Source organism: Episyrphus balteatus, chromosome 3 (genome assembly GCF_945859705.1).
Source record: "Episyrphus balteatus chromosome 3, idEpiBalt1.1, whole genome shotgun sequence".
Classification (NCBI taxonomy): Eukaryota; Metazoa; Arthropoda; class Insecta; order Diptera; family Syrphidae; genus Episyrphus; species Episyrphus balteatus.
The window spans coordinates 38,708,200-38,729,796 of NC_079136.1; the positions used below are offsets into that span (position 1 = coordinate 38,708,200).

At 29.1% G+C, this 21,597-nt stretch overlaps 1 protein-coding gene across 2 annotated transcripts in view; it reads left to right on the plus strand.

Moving 5' to 3' along the window:
• LOC129913476 (Y+L amino acid transporter 2) overlaps positions 1 to 21,597 on the plus strand; it is a 53,260-nt gene that overhangs the window by 11,410 nt on the left and 20,253 nt on the right. The window contains exon 1 of one of the 2 annotated variants that reach the window (XM_055992172.1): positions 7,114 to 7,856. The exons of the other annotated variant lie outside the window; for it this stretch is intronic. The gene's annotated coding sequence lies outside the window, so the exon portion shown is untranslated. Of the gene's footprint in view, positions 1 to 7,113; positions 7,857 to 21,597 lie in introns of those variants that run through there. 2 annotated transcript variants of the gene reach the window in all.

A 21,597-nucleotide genomic window follows, 5' to 3' on the forward strand; every position in this document is an offset into this window, starting at 1 on the left:
GCACGGACGTTTGAATATTTTCACTTCTATACAATTACAGGAACTTCAATTATAATTCTGCACTTAATATTTTTTTGAAATTGGATTGCTTTGGATTTGAAAATCTTGAAAAACGGTGCGGCGTGCGTACAATCGGACAAAAATAGATTAGTTATTACTTATAAATTACACAAACCAAATAAATTTAAATACCGATTAAAAATTTCTTTAAAACAAATTTGACATTTTCAACACAAGAACGAACAAATTACAAAAAACTTCGATTAAAATGACATTGAACTGGCAGTATTTGTTTGTGCTGTCACAAATATCCTAGGGATATTTTTTAAACTGAAAGTTGGCCAACTTTTGTTTTACAAACTCGAGAGTTGAGAAAACGATAGTGAACAAAATCAATTCTCAACTTTTGTTTTAACTCTCAAGTTATAGTCAACTCTCAGGTTTGTCAACTTGAGAGTTTGCTACAAGTTGAGCAATAGTGAACAAAATGGCCCTAAAATTTTTAAACTCAGTTGAATTTTTATAAAAATAGACATATTTAAAAAAACAACACCGAGTATCATAAAACCGTCATAATTTGAAAACGAACATAAAACGAGAATGTATATTTTTTTTAACTTAAAATTACTTAAGGGACCCATGGTTTTTGTTTATGGCTGTGACTGTTGGACTCCCTTCATTTTAAAGGCAATATTTAAGGCTTTATTCAAAGGAATTTTTTTTGACATTTTGGTCTCAAAAATTGAAAAATGTTGAAATTTTTTGTTCATAAATTTGTTTTAAAAATATTTTCATGTGGCATTTAAGCAGCCCTGATAAGTTTGGAGATGGATGTCCCCAACTTTTTCCAAAAATTAAAAACACTCTGGAACCTAAAGCTACTACATCAGATACATTAGCTACATCAACAACTTTCAACATCATTTGATGCGGCCAGTCTTCTCGAAGCACTGTTTATATAACGTCGTTCAATCGGACTCAACAATAATTGATCTTTAAGGTCGATGAAGTAGTTGATGAAGCAGATGTAGTTGATGTAGAAAGCTGTGAAGTAGGCCCCTGGTTTCCCAAATTAAATTTCCGCAACGCAGAATTTTTCGTCTTTTATTCTTCGCAATTAAGGTCCAATTATTGGAAGTAATTAATGGTAATGGTGGTAAAAAAACATTTTCCTACCACAATCAACAAACATTTTGAAAATATGTATGTATATGATTTACCTCGAGAGGAAAAAAATTGTAGGTATGCAAAAATTACAAATTTCCCATAAAAATTTGCATGAGGAAAGTATGACCTTAGAGGCACAAGTTAGTGATTGCTCAATTCCCCTTATTTAGGTTCTAAAATTTCGATCTAGGGGGTGTCTCCCCCGAAAACATCACTTTGGGAAATAATTGACACCCTAATGTACCTATACGTGATTACATGAGTTGACCTTCTATTTTTTTTACTGAATCCAACTATATAAAAATCTGACAAAACTTTATTATTTGTTGAACTTATTATTTTCTACAACTCAAAACTTTTCTGATCGCACTTCGTAATTCATAAATAAACAATGATTTGCAACTTATTGACTTTGCCACAGTGATTGACAGCATAATCAACAAAAAAAAACTCATATAATATCTATTTTTTTTTTTTTTTAATTTTTAAATTCAAGACTCAAAACCTTGTTTAGTTAGAGAAACACCATAAAAATTGTATAACATTATTTGGAATTCATCTAATGGTGTTAGTTTTACTTAGGAAAAAAAACTAAAATATTTTCTATAGATAAGGCCAAATCATCTTATTTCAATTATATTAACTGATAATTTTGAATCTTGGCATCTGTTGTCGAGGAAACATATTATTTGTAATAAAATTAATCACTTGTTTGTTTTATAAAATTTTTTACAGTCTAGTCTAGACAGTTCAATTACATATTTTATTTTTTTTTTGCATATTTTATGTAATAATGTAAATGCATTTAAATTGTCAATAATAAATTTTTTTTAATCAAGGGGCACGGTAGTGCCCAGCCAAGTTCTCTAGCAACTTTGGCACTACACCCTTATTTACAGGAAACAACTCAGGCCATTTTCGACCCCCCTCTAACTTCCACACCAAAGATGCTAGAAATTTCAAACTCACTACATTTGTTGAGCTTGTAAAAACCAAACTCCTCACAAAATTTCAGCCTCCTACGATGAGTAGTTTCTGAGATATAGGGCTTCAAAAATCGCAAAAACCGTAACTGACTCACTGACAGATCATCAAAATTATGGAGAACTTCCCGATATCGTAGAAACTTGAAATTTTACACGGTGATAGGACTTGTGGTGTATACAAAGGAAAAAATCGAAAATTTGAGATTTTCAATTCAGGGGGCGTGGCATCCGCCCATTTCCGCTGAATTTTCATCATATATTATAGAGCACTTCTGATTATCGTAGAATCTTGAAATTTGGTAGAATAGTAGAGCTGGTAGTTAATACAAAGGAAAAAATTTAAAACTTGAGAATTTCAGCCAGGGGGCGTGGCAACCGCCCATTTCCGCTGAATTTTCATAAATTATTATAGAGCACTTCTGAATGTCGTAGAATCTTGAAATTTGATAGAATAGTAGAGCTAGTAGTTTATACAAAGGAAAAAATTTAAAACTTGAGAATTTCAGCCAGGGGGCGTGGCAACCGCAAATTTCCGCTGAATTTTCATAAATTATTATAGAGCACTTCTGATTGTCGTAGAATCTTGAAATTTGGTAGAATGGTGGAGCTGGTAGTTTATACAAAGGAAAAAATTTAAAACTTGAGAATTTCAGCCAGGGGGCGTGGCAACCGCCCATTTCCGCTGAGTTTTCATAAATTATTATAGAGCACTTCTGATTGTCGTAGAATCTTGAAATTTGGTAGAATGGTGGAGCTGGTAGTTTACACAAAGGAAAAAATTTAAAGTTTGAGAATTTCAGGCAGGGGGCGTGGCAACCACCCATTTTCACTGAATTTTCATCAAATATAGAGATTTTATATTCTACAGCCCTGCCTTGCAAAAAGTAGTGAAATCACAACAAAAACATTACTGTTAAAAAAAGAGCCAAGTTCTCTTATATTGAAATTATGCTGGCACAAAAAGTACTGAGATGTAAAAGTGTACCAAGTTCTAAAGTTTGGGTTCAAATTCGTATCAATAAAATTTTGATTGTTTACTTGGCAATTTTTGAAATAACTTTAAAAATCGGTAATTAAAAGAAAAATTGTCAAGAGAACAATCAAAATTTTATTGATACGAATTTGAACCCAAACTTTAGAACTTGGTACACTTTTACATCTCAGTACTTTTTGTGCCAGCATAATTTCAATATAAGAGAACTTGGCTCTTTTTTTAACAGTAATGTTTTTGTTGTGATTTCTATTAAATGATTTATTATAACAAATAACACAACCTTGGAATACAAAATGAAATAAGAAAGTTTCTTATGTATCCCTAAGAAATCCTTAATTGGCAAATATTAAAATAGGCCAGTGCCGATGCCTTCAAAAACATTAAAAAGTACAAAAAAATCATAGTAGAATTAAACCCATTGGAAAAGGAGGTGAATATGATGAAAATTAAAGGAAAAATAAATTACGGGCGAGCCGAGTTCGGGAAGTGGGTGGGTTGAGTTTTTAATGGTAAAAAATGGTATATCTCGATTTCCGGCAAAACTACAAATCCTATAGAAAAAAGTTGTATGGCGAAGTTGTAGGTAATAAAAAGATCTACAACTTTTGTATCAACAATTTTTTCACATAACAAATTTACACTTTAATTACGTAAGATTTATCAATGTTACATGAAATCTTACGTTTTTTGAGTAATTAAAGTGTAAATTTGAATAAATAGGCCAAAATTGTAAACAATGATAAAAATTTTTTTCCAATTCATGCTTTTTTCATTTTTTGAATTTTACGAGAACATGTTCTATAGTATACTAATGTAAATTTTTTTTACACCATCAGAACATAGACTTTTTAGCGAACGAAATGCTTACCGACTTTTTGAAAAAAGCTGATATTTTGACACGTGAATTTTCGATTGAAAATTAGGGTGTTTTTTGGTATTAAGTCAAAATAAGGTAAACAAATTAATATTTTAAATCAAATAAACTACAGTGTATTCGGGACATAATAAGGTAAGTTTTGATCAAATTTCGTAGAAAAATTTTTGTTTTTGAAAAAGATAAAAATAAAAAACCAAAAACTCGGTTTTTTTAATTTTTCACATAAATTTTGAGGTTATGTGAAAAAATTGTTGATGCAAAAGTTGTAGATTTTTTTATTACCTACAACTTTGCGATACAACTTTTTTCTATAGGATTTGTAGTTTTGCCGGAAATCGAGATATACCATTTTTTTCCATTAAAAACTCAACCCACCCACTTCCCGAACTCGGCTCGCCCGTAATTTATTTTTCCTTTAATTTTCATCATATTCACCTATTTTTCCAATGGGTTTCATTCTACTATGATTTTTTTTTGGTTTCAAAAATTATCGACCCTGGTCTAAAAACAAAAAAATTAGTTTTAAATAAAAAAAAAACTAAAAAAAATAAAATACTCGTATTTAAAAATAATACCAAAATGTGAAACGAACAAAATTTTCTTAACAACTAATTTTGGAAACCAAATTCTTAGCCATGGCCTTATGATCAAAAAAACAAAAATTGCCACTATTTGATTGTGTTGTGCTTTGCTGCTAGTCGGTGATTAATAAATTATCCACAAGTTACCTTATTTTCTGCTCATGTCAAGTTCAGTGATTTCATTTTATTAGTATCATGTTTCGTTTACTGCGTAGATTATGTCTTATAAAATAAAATTCAACAATTTATTTTTTTTTAAATATTTGTGCACCAAAGTCACGGTTTAAGCTGCAACTAGTCTACCAACACACTAATTAGTTGAGAAAAATATATCTTACATAACTATATCAAACGCATATATTTTTGAATTTGAAAATAAATAAATATTTTTGTGCGTGCACTGATTTGGCTTTGGTCTGCCACTTAGATTATAATTAATTGCTTTCGCAGTTTAACTTGAAATGACGTGTTGGTATTGATTGGTAATGAACGTTAAATCTTAGTTAATTGATGTTTTGTCTGCAGGTTAAAATTCTGAAAGGTCTGTGACAGACTAAATGATAGTATAATTTATTATTATGTTCAGTAGTTAATTTTTTAACCACTACATTTGGACAGTAACTATAAATCTTGTGCAAATTAGTTTTTAGATCCATTTTTTTATGCTCTTGAAGCTTTATTTTATGAACTTTTTCAATGCACATTATTTAGGTAAATTGATCATGGTTGGATGAACTTTTTTTAGTCCTTCTTCAACTGTTATAGTTTGGCATTACAAATCTATAGGAGGAAACTAATATGTTTCAGCAGAAAGTGCTGTCGAAAGGTATTGGTGCTATTCATGTAAATAACTTCATATCCATCGAACAACAGAAACAACATCGAACTACTTTGTACATTTTAACATAATGTTTAGCTAAGACACGTGTAAGAGAAAACAAATTCGTCTACTTAACAACTACAAACATTATACTAACAACCTGCCACTTCCACCAGTGATGTTATTAAAGTCTTTTCATTAAGTAAAAAGACTTGAAAAGTGATACGAATTTTTGAAAAATTGTTGCTTCATGAAATAAGCATGCTTATGATGAAGAAAAAATATCTTCAATGGAAGCTGGCTTCAAAGAGTGATACAATTTCATGAAGAAAAGTGCCTTCATGAAGTAAGCAGGCTTCAAAGAGAGAAGAGTAAAAAGCCTTCAAAGAGTCATGAAGAAAACGTGACTTCAAGACAAAAGCAGGCTTCAGAGAACGATGAGATTTCATGAAGAAAAAGTGTCTTCATGAAGAAACCAAATTTCAAAGATTGATGAGAATTTATGAAGAAAAAGTGTCTTCATGAAGTCAGCAGGTTTCAAAGAGAGATGAGACTTCATGAAGAAAAAGTGTCTTCATGAAGAAACCAAATTTCAAAGATTGATGAGAATTTATGAAGAAAAAGTTTTTTCATGATGCTAGTCGACTTTAAAGAGTGATGAGACTTCATGAAGAAAAAGTGTCTTCATGAAGTAAACAGGCTTCAAAGAGAGATGAGACATCATGAAGAAAAAGTGTCTTCATGAAGTAAGCAGGCTTCAAAGAGAGATGAGACATCATGCAGAAAAAGTGTCTTCATGAAGTAAGCAGGCTTCAAAGAGAGATGAGATATCAAGAAGAAAAAGTGTCTTCATGATGCTAGCAGACTTTAAAGAGTGATGACACTTAATGAAGAAAAAGTGTCTTCATGCAGTAAACAGGCTTCAAAGAGAGATGAGACGTCATGAAGAACAAGTGTCTTCACGATATATGCAGACTTGAATGAGTGATGAAAAATCATGAAAAAAAGGCCTTGATGAAGTAAGCACTCTCCAAAAAACGATGATATTTTTTGACGTAGAGAACCTATACAAAATTATGAGGCTTTTTTTTAACTTAACTTGTTTTTGTAGTAATTGAGTTTCACAGTCTATAACCACCGGACAAACAGAATTATTTTTACGATGGCTAAGTATGTATGATAAGTTCTTAAGAAGTTATAAGGGAACAGATGGACACATTTATCCATATACAAATACCTGTCAAGCTCATAATTCTCCTCTTTCGATGTTCCCGAAAGCGATTGAAAATTCTATGTGATTATCACAACTCGATTGCGAATAATCTTATTTAAATCCAAATATATAACATCACTGCTCAGCATTTACCACGTGGTCGAACAACACCAATCTGATCCAAACGACTACACTACACACTTGGGTCAAGTAGAAGGTAAAGGCAAATATACAATGCACTGAAGGACGCTCGCAGCTTACATCCACAATAACATTTGTATACATTTGCCTCTTTTAAGCTTAACATTTCCAACATGTTCGTAGCCACTAAGCCTTTATGGACTTGAGCTTGTTGTTTGCTAAATTTTCGTTCGATGCAATCCACAAGATACACATTAACGACAAACAGAAGATAGAAGTTCTCGTTTAGAGTGTGTGAATTTTTTTCGTTGTGGATTGCTCGTTCTGTCTCTTGATGAGATTGAGATAGAAAGTATCTAGTAATTCAGTTTGTATTCTTTTATAAGCGAATCTCTGAAATCTGGAATTCAAGCCGGCAAATTCTGTGATTTAGTTTTCAGTCTTAAAAGAACATCACCTCATCACGGTTGGTGTTTGGTGTGCTTCTTTCGGTTCGTGGTTGGATTTTCACGTGCGAACTGCGAATGAATATTTAAATAAATAAAAATCAATCTTCAAAGTGGTCTTGCTAATCTCGTTTGAATATTTATTTTCTCGAGTGTACGAGTATAGTGTGTGTCCTTGAAATCAAGGGTTGTAGTTTGTAGCCCTTTTCGATTGTTTAAAAAGCAACCCCTTTTTTGGTTTTGTATTTTCTATTTCCTTGTCGATTTCAAGGAAACTACATTTTTTTAAAAAAGGTTTTTTCTTGAAAGTTCGTTACATTTGATTGGTCAAGCGAAAGAATTAAATTTACTTTAAGTAGTCTAAAAAAAAAACATAAAAGTCTATGGTCATTATTGAAACGAGGTTATACTTAAGTGATCTGTTGAATTCGGGATTTTTGTTAAGGCTAATCTCTTATTACCTACTAACCGTTAAAGTTGAAGCTATAAGATATACCTCTAACACTTTTACTACCTGTGAACGACTGTGGCGGTTAATTTGAAATTATTTTTTAAGTGCTTCTTGCGGATTGAATTGTGTATTTCGTAATTATGAACAATCATCATTGGCAGTACAGTTACCTCTAGATTTGTAAGTAATTTTTTATTTTAATGGCTATGTTTTCTAAGAAATATGAAAAGAAAAATCGCAGTTAATAAACAAATTGTTGTTGTTTTTAGTTATTATTTAAGCCGTAAATTGGCAAACAATATAACAAAGGTGTTGCTTGCGGATGATTGATTTTGATTGAAGTAAATTACATTAATATAAATTTCGAAAGTTTATAAGCTAATAGATCTAACTGTTTTTTATTCAAATGAATATTTTGTTGTTGTTGTTAGAAACGTTGGTTATTTAAGTGAGGATTAAGGGAATAATAATACGTTTTTCTATTATTCTTCGATTAGAGTTATTATTTTCTTTTATTATATTAATGATTTTGTGTTGAATTAAGTGAATGTAGAGAGGTAAATGGATTTATGAAACATCTAAGTAAAGCAATCAAGTAAAATGATTTATTACCTGAGTAATATCAGTTCTTAGTCCATTTACTTCTATTGTTCTTTAGAAAAGGGGTGTGGGAAATAAATCGACTTAGTATTTAGTGTCAATCAGATAACCCTTTAATACCAAAATAAAGGGGAGACCATTGCCAGAACTTGTTTTTAAATGTTGTTTACCTACATCTTAGGTATTTTTAAAGTGTCGTTAATAATTCAGGAATTCATAGATATTTTGAAGAAGATATGCTACTCTTAAAATTTAAAATCATAAGGAATATATGGAAAGAGATACAACATACAAGTATGTTTCTATTCGGGAATTAGTATTAGGTAAATTAATTCTTAAAAAATGTTTTTTTACGAAAAGAGCGTAAAAAGTGACTTTCTTGATTTTTTTTTAACCGCGAGCTACCAGCTTGATCCTCTCAAACATTTTTTTTTTTTTAATTATTATTATTAGTCCACAGTTTTAGGCAATTCGGTATAGAGAAAATTAATTTGTTTTAAGGTTTAAAATTAAAACATTCAAAACCAAATTCAAACGCCCCCCATTCACTCGATTTGGATGCTATTGAGGATCTATGGCACTATTTGGTGAGAAAAGTAAGGAAGCAGTCAAAGGATCAGCTGAAATGAGTCTTATACGAAGAGTTGATAAGATTCGGCCCAAATGTTGCAAAAAACCTAGTAAAATCAATGCCTTCAAGTGAGTTTGACCTCGTCAAATCTAGGAGGTAGCCTAAAAAGTATTAATTCAAAAAAAAATTTAGGAATTTATACTTTTAACATTGATTTTCATAGTTTTTTCTTCTCTGTATACTTACTTTTGTAATATAAATTTTGTACTGTGTTTAGTTTTTTTTTTTCAGTTTTGTTTATTCGACAAATTTCTTTTTGTAAATTATTAAAGAAACTAAACCAAAACAGCTTAAAAAAATGTGTTAGATTTTTTTTAAGCGTTCTTGGTTAAACATAGTAAGGGGTGTACCTATACTTACTTTTGTGACTGAGTGTAGGTATTCGTAATACCTACTTGTATTTTACTTTTTTTTTCTGTTTTTTTTTTTTTATTTATTATAATTTTTTTTTGTTCAATAAATGTTAATACACATTAAATTGAGCTTAAAAAAAATTTTTGTGTTATATTCATATATGTTATAAAGATTGTTTTAATTAGTTTAATGAGAATTGGAAAAGTTCCATAATGTAAATCCCTCTAAAATCCGAAAACGCATTGTTTTAATTACTTCACATTATCAATGGACTATTGTACTTTGGCAAATAACGTCCTACAATTCAAAGAAAAAAATATTTTTTTCAAAGATACTTACTTTTTTTGACAAGGTTTTAAGTCCATTGACTTAAAACCTTTTAGGTTCATCGCTATAGCTATAGGTTCAGGCTATAGCGCTCATAAAATTTAAGTCAACCACCGTCAACTAAAATAGCATCACAGTTGTTATGTACTACCCAGTGGCGCGATAAAAAATAAAATGCACGACTGGGGTCGCACGTACTTGCTCTTGCAGTTCAAAGCACTTTTATGTTAGTTTACTTGTAGATTTTACGAGATGCCTCTAAAATAAATTTTAAAGAAATTTTGTTGAGGTTGGGGAAGAGCCGACATTTAGACTAAATTTTTTTCATATACAAACATTTTTTTTTGTATTTGACTTTTTTGACTTATTGCCATTGCTTTAAATATTACGTATACAAAGTTTAATCAAAATCGTTATAGCCGTTTTTGAGAAATTCGCAATATCGTATTTTTTTGTATGGGAGGTATACGTTCTAAACGAGATATAAAAAAAACAAAAAAAAACCAACTTTCAGAGTTCCATAAAAATCATCTGTACCAAATTTGAAGAAAATCCATCCACGCGTTAAGTCTGTGGAAATGTGTACAGATGGACGCACAACCGCACAGACGCAGACGTACAGACGTACGGACGGAATTGCGGGACCCACTTTTTTGGAATTCTCCATCATCGTAATGTTGGTTTTGATTAAAACCTCAAATTTTTTTTTCGACACGAAACCAATACTTACTAAATTTTAAGGTGTACTGTACTGCTTTTTGCTTAGCCGTTTGGACTTGGTGGTAAATTGTAGGTCCCTTACATTCTTGCAAAATAATTTCAAGCACAAAAAAATGGTTTACAGTTCTTAGTCACTATTTCTTGTTCCTTCATGAGATGTCGAGCCATAAATTTATTTTTTATTTATCAAAGTAGTTCCAGCAATTCTCAACTGTATCTCTTGCGAAAAACCGAGCTTTTCTTAAAGGTTTTATTTTAACACTGAACCTATAAATTTAATTTTAATTTAACGAAAATCTTAATGAAAAATTCCATATAACGCTTTTTGAGTACTTTCTGATATGCATGTTAATATTTTTGTTTTCTCATTAATGTTCCCTGATTTCCTATTTTTAGGAAACAAAATATGAAATTTCTGTTCATTGCTTTAAAATAAAACAAATAGAATCAACTTAAGTAACGCCCAGCTACTTAAATAAATATCAATCCAGTTTTGTATGCTTACAATTTTGTTGAATATTTTATTTGATAATTTGTATGTAAATACAGTTGTTTTAGTTATACGCTTTCTGTCTCTTTTTTATCACGAGCAAGTGACATAAAATACAAACAAGTCAAAATAAGGAGTCCAAATTCTTAACAAAATCGGTTTTATTTATAAAAATGAAAAAAATCTTAAATTAAATGCTCTAAATTGAACTCTTATAAAAATAAATATTTAAATTTTTTATAAACACGTGTAATTTTATTTTATTATTTTTTTTCATGCGATGCTAAACTCTATTTGATTGAAAGCATTCAAAATTGCTAAGCTCTCATAAATGTTTTTCATATTAATATTTTTTTATATAGATCTACGAGTATGTAGGCTTTTTAAACGTCATAAGCAATTTACTACACAACAATTCACAATTCACATCCCTTATCAAAGTCATGGAAACCATGATTGCTTTTTTCTTTTTGCTTCTGGTTGTTGTTTGATACGATTATGAATAGCACGCATGAAGTGCCAAAATTTATTCTTTGAAATATCTGTTTGAAAAAATTAAAACTAATATGAGCTGAATAGAGTTCACTTAAATGCCAATTGAAGCTGATTAAATTTAATTTCAAAATAAATTGTAATTTAGTTAAATGCTCGGTGATTTAAAAAAAAAAATAGACTTGTAAGTTGAAATGGTTAATTTGATATGTATCATTTTCACAGCAAGTTTTTTTTTGTCGAAATTATGTTTGGGGTAGAAATTTCGAGAAAAAAATACATCTTTTCTGATGTTTATAAGAGTCGTTATTTGGGGAAAAAACGAAACTTTAACGTATTTAGAGTAGTAACCAATTTTGATTCACACTTCAGGGAATTGTCGTGATTGATTTATTATCTTAAATAGAGTGTATTTTTCTTAACCAAATGCAAAATTTGTTTAATGAAATACTTTCATACATTCTTGCTTACCGCAAAGGTTGATATTACAGCCCTTAGTTATACAGGCAGTCAATCTTCTAATATATCGACTTATCGATGATTCACTTTCCAGAAAATCACGTTGAATAGCTTATTAAAGAAATATCTGGCTTAATATTATTTCATAGAAATATCATTTTCATAATGACGTTTAATCTATACAAATAATAATGTTTTTTTAATTTATGTAATTTTAATCGAGCTGTTTATTAATTTATCTTAAATTATAGAAGGAGACAACAAAACAGTCAACAACCTTTAACAGTCTACTTGTGTGGTTTTTTTTTTTTTTTTGTTATTTCTTCAAAACAAGATTCTACAACTCTCAGTAAACAAATAAAATATATGTAATTTAACTAGTGTTTTATACATTTAAAAGAAATTAAATACAAAAATGTAAATTAAGTAAACTTGAATTTGAATAAAAGTAATTTTTTTATGATTTCATAATGGTAAAGGTAGATTTCATGTTATATTTTAATTATTTAAGGTGTTACACCTGGTTTTAATGGCATTTCAATAAATAACAAACATTTTATTGACGTTTATAAAATAGGAATTTAATTTATAAATTGTAATGAGCTTAACAATAAATGAGCTTTATACAATAAATCAAAAATTATTTTAAACAGAACAAATGAACGAAAAAACATTGGTTGAAAACTTAATTACCAAAAAAACAATATCCGCTTCTATATTATAAATTTCTTACACTCATTGTTTAATTGAGTCTATTTTAATAAATTTAAACATTTTATGATGACAATAATTATTGTATTATAAGAAGTTATACTCATTTACGGTTCATTTTATAGGAGTTATACTTATAAAAATATAGCTTTCATTTTTCTCTTTTATCTTATCCAGCTAGGCACTCCACAGGTTTTTTTTTAATCCCAAAAACTATTTCTATAAAAAAAAGTACGTATACGCCAAAGTGTCCGGAACAAAAATTATAAATTGAATTTCTTTTACTGTTAAAAAATTAAATTAATTGTGTAAATAATTCCAATGAAGCACATCTAAAATTCCGTAAAAATAATTCTCCACTAAAACAAAATTTAGTTACAGAAACAATCGATTAGCTATACCATTTTGTAAATTCTTTAAACATATTCTAACTTTTTTGTTGGAAGAGCTCTATAACATTTTTAATCCCACATTTTAAGAAGAAAATCATGAAGATGGTGTTCAAAAAACACATTTTTGGAATTAAAAATAATTAATTTTTTTTTTAATCTGTTTCCTGAAATGTCGTCATTGATTTTTTTTTGTGTTATTTTATTTGAATGACGTAGGTACTAAATATTTTTCAAATGTTTCCAAATTGGTTTTTTTTCTAAAAAATTGTATTGCATAATAAGTGCAAGGGCTTGCTTCATTCAAAAATCAAGACATAATTTGTTGTACAGCAAAAAAACTTTAAAAAGAAAAAAATTAAAAGTACTAACTTATTTTTTAGAGAACACACAAAAAATTAAATCAAATCGTTAGAGCCATTTACGAAAAAAGGAAAGTTTTTTTTTTCATTTTTAAGAAATCATACATAGTGTTAAGACTGCAGTTCAAGAATACAAACAGAAAAACGAACTTCTCTATAATTCTTATGTCATGCCTGATAATTGTTTTCTCGAGTTTCTAAACTTTTACCTCATCTATTTAAATCACAAGAAAAAAGTACGTATACACCCCAGTGTCTAAAAGAAATAGAAAAAAAACTGCTGATTTATGTTATTAAATAACTTTTTCTATGTTGATTTTAAAGTTACTTACAACCTTGACCTCTCTATATTGATAAAATTTATGCAGTTATGCATCTTTTAATATAACTTACAAAACAAACTGATTAGCATACAATGCACTCATAGATCAAACACTTTATTGAAATCTTTGCTAACTGTTTTCTATCATGCCATCGAAATGATTTAAAAACATTTTTGTTTCGCATTTTTGCACTTAACATACATTTAATTTTCCATTATTATACTGTCCAATTCCCATGACATTATTTTGTAACGAAAAAAAAAATGCTATCGAATTTGTTATATTCTTTAATGAAAACGAAAACAAAAACAATTAATTTATCAGCTTTTGTTTTTTTCACAAATCATTAAAACTGTTTATTTAATAAAAATAAAAAAAAATAAACCAAATGAAGTGCAACGCCTTTAAATTTTGCATTTTTGAAAATAAACAAAAATTTGTTTCTGCAAACAACCACCCACTTACAATAATTTTAATTCTTTTTATAAATTCTGTCAAAATTCTCAAGTTTAAATTGCGCGAAATCTTTATTGATACACAACTTCTATCTGTTTTGTTTATTTTTTAGAATAAATTAATGCAACCGGTTTTTCGAAAACCCCTATAATTAGAGTTAATTTATTCATATGTGTATATTGAATTTATTGATTTTTTAATATAACTGAAAGCGAAATTTGTCCCCCAAAAATAAATCTGATACATTATATCCATCACGTGTTTAGACCAAAAATAATCAAAAAAAAAAAAAAATAAAGATATATTAATGTACAATACAGGTGTACAAATAAAGAACTCATTACCATAGAAACAACCTTTTTGTGATAGCTTCTGACTATTGTTTAACATTCCATTTAAAAGATAATCTATACAATATAATCTATAGAAAGGTCTAACAATAGCGAAGTAATTACATCGATTGATGTTCAAAAAGTCAATCAACCTCAAAGATACCGATTAATATAGTCAACTTCCGAATCCTTAAAAAAGGTCTGTGAAGCTAAAACAAAGTGACATAGATTTATTGAAACACATTGTAGCTTGATATGGAAAATACATACTTTTGACAATTTATACAGGTGTTCAAAACGAATATCTTTTTCAATATTTCACTAAATATAATAATTGCAAATTAAACACCGGAAACATTAGTGACTCACTAAATTTTTCACATATCAACACATAATGCTTTTGTGTACAGTACAAGTGTACAGAAAAAATAAAATGCACGACTGGGTCGCACGAACTTGCTCTTAGAGTTAAAGTTGCTTAAATTTTTAAGACTTTTTATATAGAAATTTGGAAAAAAAAAATTCGTTTTAAAAAAAAAAATAAAATAAAATCTGAAATTAAATTGCCCTATAAAACAAGTATGCAGTTTTAATTGATATATTAACATGCATTTTTAGAAAAAATTTTCAAAATCGTTAGAGCCTTTTTTTAAAAAACTAATTTTTTGGAAAAAAAGTTTTAAAATAAAATTGGTATGCCATTTTGTAGAAATCACTAATCAACATCTGAAAACAAAATTTCAAAAAAAATCCCGTCCCGTTTTCGAAAATTTGATTTTTCAAAATAAAAATTTCAAAATTTTTTAAAAATCCAAAAATTATTTTTTGGAAATTTTATTTTTGTTTTGTATTTAAATTATATAAATGCTTCTTCACAAAAAGTTTCGTTGACATCGAATAAGCAGTTTCGGAGATAATCGGATTAGAAAAAAACGGTTCTATGGCAGGTACCGTTAATAATGATTTTCAAAAAAATTTTTTCATTTAAAGATAGACCTTATCTTAAAACTAACATTTGAATTTTTTAAACAAAATCATTGGAGCCGTTTTCGAGATATTTCAATTTTACTAAAATCGGTATATGACAAGTACCGTTATTTTTGGTCCAAAAAAATTAATTCCAAAAAACCCTCTGGAGAGTCGCCAAATTACCCTACATACCAAGTTTGACATTAATCGGTTCATCCGTTTAGGCTGTAGCTCCTTATACAGACAGACAGACAGACGGACTTCCGGGACCCACTTTTTTGGCTTGTCTCCCATCGTAATGTCATGGAAAAATGTTATCTCAACTTTTTTTTTTTTTTGTACGAAGCATAACTTGATATACCTATATATATATACACTTAGGAGCAAAAAAACGGAATCAAATAAATTCTTATATTAAAAACAAAAATTCCAATGGTAAAATATTTTTTCTTTAAAGTCTCATGGTCTCATTTTAAAGCTTGAATTTCTTACTTTGAATTGTTGGGGAAAATATAAAAATGCATACGATAGTATTAGCGCTATCTTCCAATAAATTGCACTTAATTTTTTTTTTTTAAGTTAATTTTCCAGATACTGTCTGTTTCAAATTGCAGTCTTTTTTTCCTTACGATAGTATTAGCGTTATCTGTCAATAAATTGCACTTCATTTTTTTAATGTTAAATTTTCCAGAGGATGTACACTCTGTTTCAATTTCAGTCTTTTTTCCTAACATGATTCATTTATGTTGATTGGATCTTTATAAAGTGAACAGATTTTTAAGTTCATTTACTTAAAGCTTTTATTTCAAGCTTTTCAATGGTACCATTAACATTCATGTGTGTCAACTACATCCTGATCAATTACCGTTTTTACAAAACCCAGTTTGATTCCATTTTTTTGCTCCTAAGTGTAGTATAGTATAGTACCTATATCGCAAGTAATAAAACGATTAGTACGTAAAAGGTTTTGAAACGGAAAGAACTATTTTTGAAAACACTTTTTTATCTTGCACCCTTATTGTCTATAATTATTGTTGAAAAATGTTCTTTGGATATAGTAAAGGATTTATTTTAAATTAAAAAAAAAGTGGTCTCAGTATATTCGATGGTGCCCTTAGTTATTGACTGATTGATTGATTGATTGATTTCATTGTTCATTAATTATGTCAACCCATTGTTGGACATCAATACAATATGTAGAGTGATTTCAAACACCGCAATCATCATTATAACATACAAATTAATCAAATTGAAACATATAACAACAACTTGAACCTTTAATGTCAAGAAGCTATGGAGATAATTTTTTTAATTCATGTCAAAAATAAAATTCCATGATGCAAACAAAATAATTTTAAATACGTCACAGAAAGAAATGTGTCATTCAAATTTTTCAAAATAATATAATGTCATAATATTGATAAAATGGAACCACCGCTTATTTTAATACAAAAATATATGATAAGTACATTAGCTTCACATTCAGAAAGAAAAATATTTACCGAAAATCCATCCAAAAAATATTGACAAAATGGATTGATTGGATGGAAGGTTGAATAACATTGACTAGGAATCAGCATTTTGTTAGGATGGTTATTGGTCATCGTCCAAGCTCCCAGTATGTTTTTCGACAATATTGTGTACTATAACAACTGAGAATTACTCAGTAAAACAAGCCATAGACACACAAACATGCTACAAATAAATTTAGTTCGAGGATCATGTTCGAGATGATTTGTCTTTGTCATATCTGAGAACTTGTTTGAGTACCAAGTTTGTGATTCGACTAAACATAAAAAATAATAATTAGTTTCACCGTAATCAAAGGTAGGGTAGAAGGGGGAGGATTTGCCAGGATTTAGGAAAATTGACTTAACGCAAAGTTTTTACGTTTCTTTTAATTTTTTTATATCTGATATTATTATTGACTTTATTATCTTCACTAAAATATTTTTTTCATTTTGCTATATTAATTAATTCTATTTTTAATAATTTATTCAAAAAAACGAAAAGTGATGTGGCAAAGCCTCCCCAGGTGGGAGGCTTTGCCACGGGGGTGGGGAGGGATTGCCAGTTACCTAAATATCAAAGTTAATACAAATAAAACCAATATTCATAAACAAAACTTCTTTTTAGCTGAAAATACGAAGAAGGGACTGATTTTAAAGGATTCTGCCATCCTCTTTTGAGGAAGCTTGCTTCTGGCAAATGTACCCCATGGGGTGCATTTGCCAGAGCAAAACCTACCCAAAAACGAATGGCAAATGCACCCCACAAGCTAATCTTTCAAAAATTTACTTATAACTTTTTTATAAGTTAAACAGTAAAAAAATCGCTTCTACACAGCATAGTACACATAATTTTGAAAAGATATTTGTATCAAAAAGTAATTTAACACGACAAATACTTACAATTTACGACGGTTATGTACCTTCATATTTTGGTTCTCAACATTAAAAAACTAACACAAGCGTCTAATTTATTTCGTGTCCAGCCAAAAGCTGTCAAACTTTGTGCAAAGTTTTCAATCATAAATGTGCAACACAAAATGATTTTTCTGTATTTAATATTCTGTTGGTTTGGAAAAAAACCTGGATTGGCAAAGGTACCCCACTGGCAAATGCTCCCCCTTCTACCCTACTTGAAAGTTTACTAGTACCATGTTCTGCAATAACACCTATAATGCTTAACAAACAACTAACATTTTAAAAACAGTTAAGAAATTGAAGGGTTAAACAAATATGTAGGTTATTGACATTTATTTAGAAATGATGATTAATTGGATTATGAGAATATTCTAATGACTCTTAATAAATAATATGTATTCTATTTGAAATCGATTTTCGATGTCCTCAGTTGAGCATTAAAGCGCAGTAGGTGGTTTCACTTGTAAAATAGTGTCTAAGAGAGAAAAGTCACTTTTGCCACCACTTAGTTATTTCCTTTTTAGATCTGAACTTTCGCTTCGCGAGTGTTTCGACAAAAAAAATGAAAAAAAAAAACAATAATACTATAACAAAACTGTTTTACAGTTATGAGCACTAGATGGTGCTCCTTTGTAATCCCTTTGACATATTTTTTTTAAAGTAAATTTGCATACCCTAACCTAACGCCGCAAAAGAAGTATAACTTCAAAGACATGAATGTTAAAAATGGTGAAAGGTCAAATATCTACAGGCCTAAAAACAATGAGCATTTCGGTCCACAAATCAATTGAATCATTTATTTTCAAAACATGATAAGTCCACTTTTTTTCAAAATTCGTTTTTTTTGACTAAATTGTTACTCTAGGGATAACCACGTCTATCTTCAAAATAATGAAGTATCTACTCCATCTATATCCGATTTTACAGCTAAGTGAAATATTTTTTTAGTATCAAAAACAGAATAAGTCTTGGACTTATCATCTTTTGAAAATAAACAACAGCTTTTTTTATGTGTAAATGCTATATTAAGCTACTGGCTGAAAATCTTAAGTTTAAAGTTTCTTTAAAGTTAAAGAAGCACTCCGGACATTATATTTTAATCTCAAATACAATTTTGTGATAGACTGGAGATGAAAGCAAAATTGTGTACCCATTTTAAAAGTAATTTCACATCCGTTTATTTTCAAAGGATGATAAGTCCAAAAGCGTTTTTATTTTTTATCTTTTGAACTATCGCTCCAAAAGTTAAAAACGAAACGGTATTTTGTACCTAGGTGAAAGTTCTACAGAATATATAAATTTTGCTACACACATCAAAAGAAAATAGAACGTTTTTTTCTTCTCCTGCAAAATTTAAAATCATGGACTTATCATGTTTTGAAAATAAATGATTCAATTATGGAGATTCCAACACACCCAAGTGAGTTAAAAGTTTGCACAAAATTCCTGTGACTTTTAACCGATCGATTGTCAAATAATTTCCCACTTAGGTGGGCCAAAATAAACAATGATGTTTTTAATGGCTTTGATTTCTAAAATATTTATACCAAACAAAGCATAAAATTCGTGTTAGTTTCCGAAAATCTTTTATTCAACATTAATGATTAAATTAATTTGATTAAATTAAATTAACAAATTAAATTAACAGTTTTGAACTAAAAGAGAAATTTAGTTTTGAAAATTTAATGAAGAATCCGTAGAGTATTAACAAGGGTTTCATTTATTTCAGGAATAATAATGAAGTAATTTTGGAAAACAACTTCATTAAGAGTATAAAAAAACAACGAAACTCATGTTAATATTCCAGTACAGAAAATTCTTCACAAAAATTTAGAAAGTAATTTTAAAAAATCTAATGCAAGGTATTCCTTAAAAAAAAAATATTGTGACATTGCTTACATATTTAACTTACCTACAAATTAATATTTCTAAAAAAAAAAAAAATGTGGTGCTATACCCCATGAAGAGCAAAGTCTAGTCACTACCAACTCTCTCACATACAAAAGTATGTTATTAGTTTGTTTTCCAGAATTAACCACTGAGTCCAAATTGATAAACAGAAATGCACTTTTTCATGACAATGATACTCTTGGCAAAAGGCAGTATTCCTAAAAAAAATATTTTTAGGTGGTGTAGGCTGGGATGCAAACCCAGACCTCTGGCACAATATTCCAACGCACTAACCATTAAGTCTTTTGGTGGTGGATCGCAAGAAGACAATCTAATGCCAATTCTTAAAAATATACATATGCAAGGTGTTTATTTCAACAACGTACCTACATAAATCTTTTCAAAGAACAAAATGTAATAGGGGAAGTGGGGGCAAAAAAAAACCAATAAAAAAGATCTTTTAAATAGAATAAAGTTTTTATTCATTAAATTTAATGAATAAAAAATTAATGAATAAAAAATAAAAAAATACTGAACAAAAGATAATACGTTTTGAAAAAACAACTAATAAAAAACGGTATTGTTTTAAATGCAGCCTATTTGTAATAATAACACAATTATGCTATATTAGTTCTCACTCCAGCACAAGCTTTTTGGTACCATTTGGTACACATTTTGCACTTAATCCAACAACACTTTGGATTGGATCAAGAAAACAGTTGCAGATAGAAGGTACAAATACAATCTGCAAAGTCCTCTTCATCAGAATCATCAATTACAGTATTTTTTGGCGCCTATTGCTTAGCTTTTCGGAAGATTTAACTTTGAACTTCTTTTTTCACTTTGTTTAAGCTACCAGAGCTTCCAATTTCGCCCATGGGCGGTCTTACCCCAGTCATATCATATTTGATGTTCTGTATTATTTTTTTTTTTTAATTTATCTTTATGACTCCTTCTTTCGCAGAAAATACTTTTTAATATTCACTTTCTATTATAAAAAAAGGAAAAGTTAAAAATTTTAATTATTTCAGTGTCAAAAATACAACTGACTTTTCACATGAACGATAACAATTTGATGAAAAATCACAAAATTTACCGTAACTCTTTGGGGTCTTAACCGAAATTGCTAAAACTTACAGACGTGATCGATCGTACCAAAGGGCACCTATTTTATATTGCAAGTGTTGCCAATTTTACTTTTTTTCATACAACATAGTACGAAAACCGTCTTGCCCCCATAGGCGGTCTTGCCCCCACTTCCCCTACCTACTGTTTTTTGCAAGCAAAGGAATGAGAAATCAACTCGTTAATCTCTTAGTTATGATGACTTATAAAAAAATGTGTAACTTTTTGTAATCTTCAAAACAACATGCCAAATTTACATAATCAATTTAAGGCTCTGTGAAAAATGTTCATGTAGGTAAAAAGTTCAGGAAAATAAATTTTTTTTTTCTTTTTATAGAAATACCAGTAGGTACTGTAAGTAATTCTTTGCATCACTGTTTTTTCCGCTCAAAATAGAAATCAACCAGTTTTTGGAAGAATCTTTTCTGCTTATCAACATCAATAGCAAACACTGAATGACGATGAACCGAAAAGTCAGTTAAAGAGTACAAACATATTCATTTGTTGTTTTTCATTCAAATTGGGGTCACTTTTTCTACTAAAATCATTTGTACTTGTTTGTTTTTAGAAACAAAACTGACAATGAACCCTAAATGATAAGAAGATTCAATTCTTTCCAGATCATAAAATGATAAATGGTTTTAGTTTCGTCACATTATATGAATTTCAATCTTATGCTTGTGTTTTAGGCAGATAGAAAAAGTTTAAGAAAAATATAAATGACTGCTTCTAAGCAAATATAAACAGTCAAATATGATAAGACAAATGCGAAATGTTTAGCTTTTTATCATTTTTATTTAAAGAATGATGGGATAAAGTAGTCATTCTTGCTCTCTTTGGTAGGGTTATCTCCTTAATAACACTG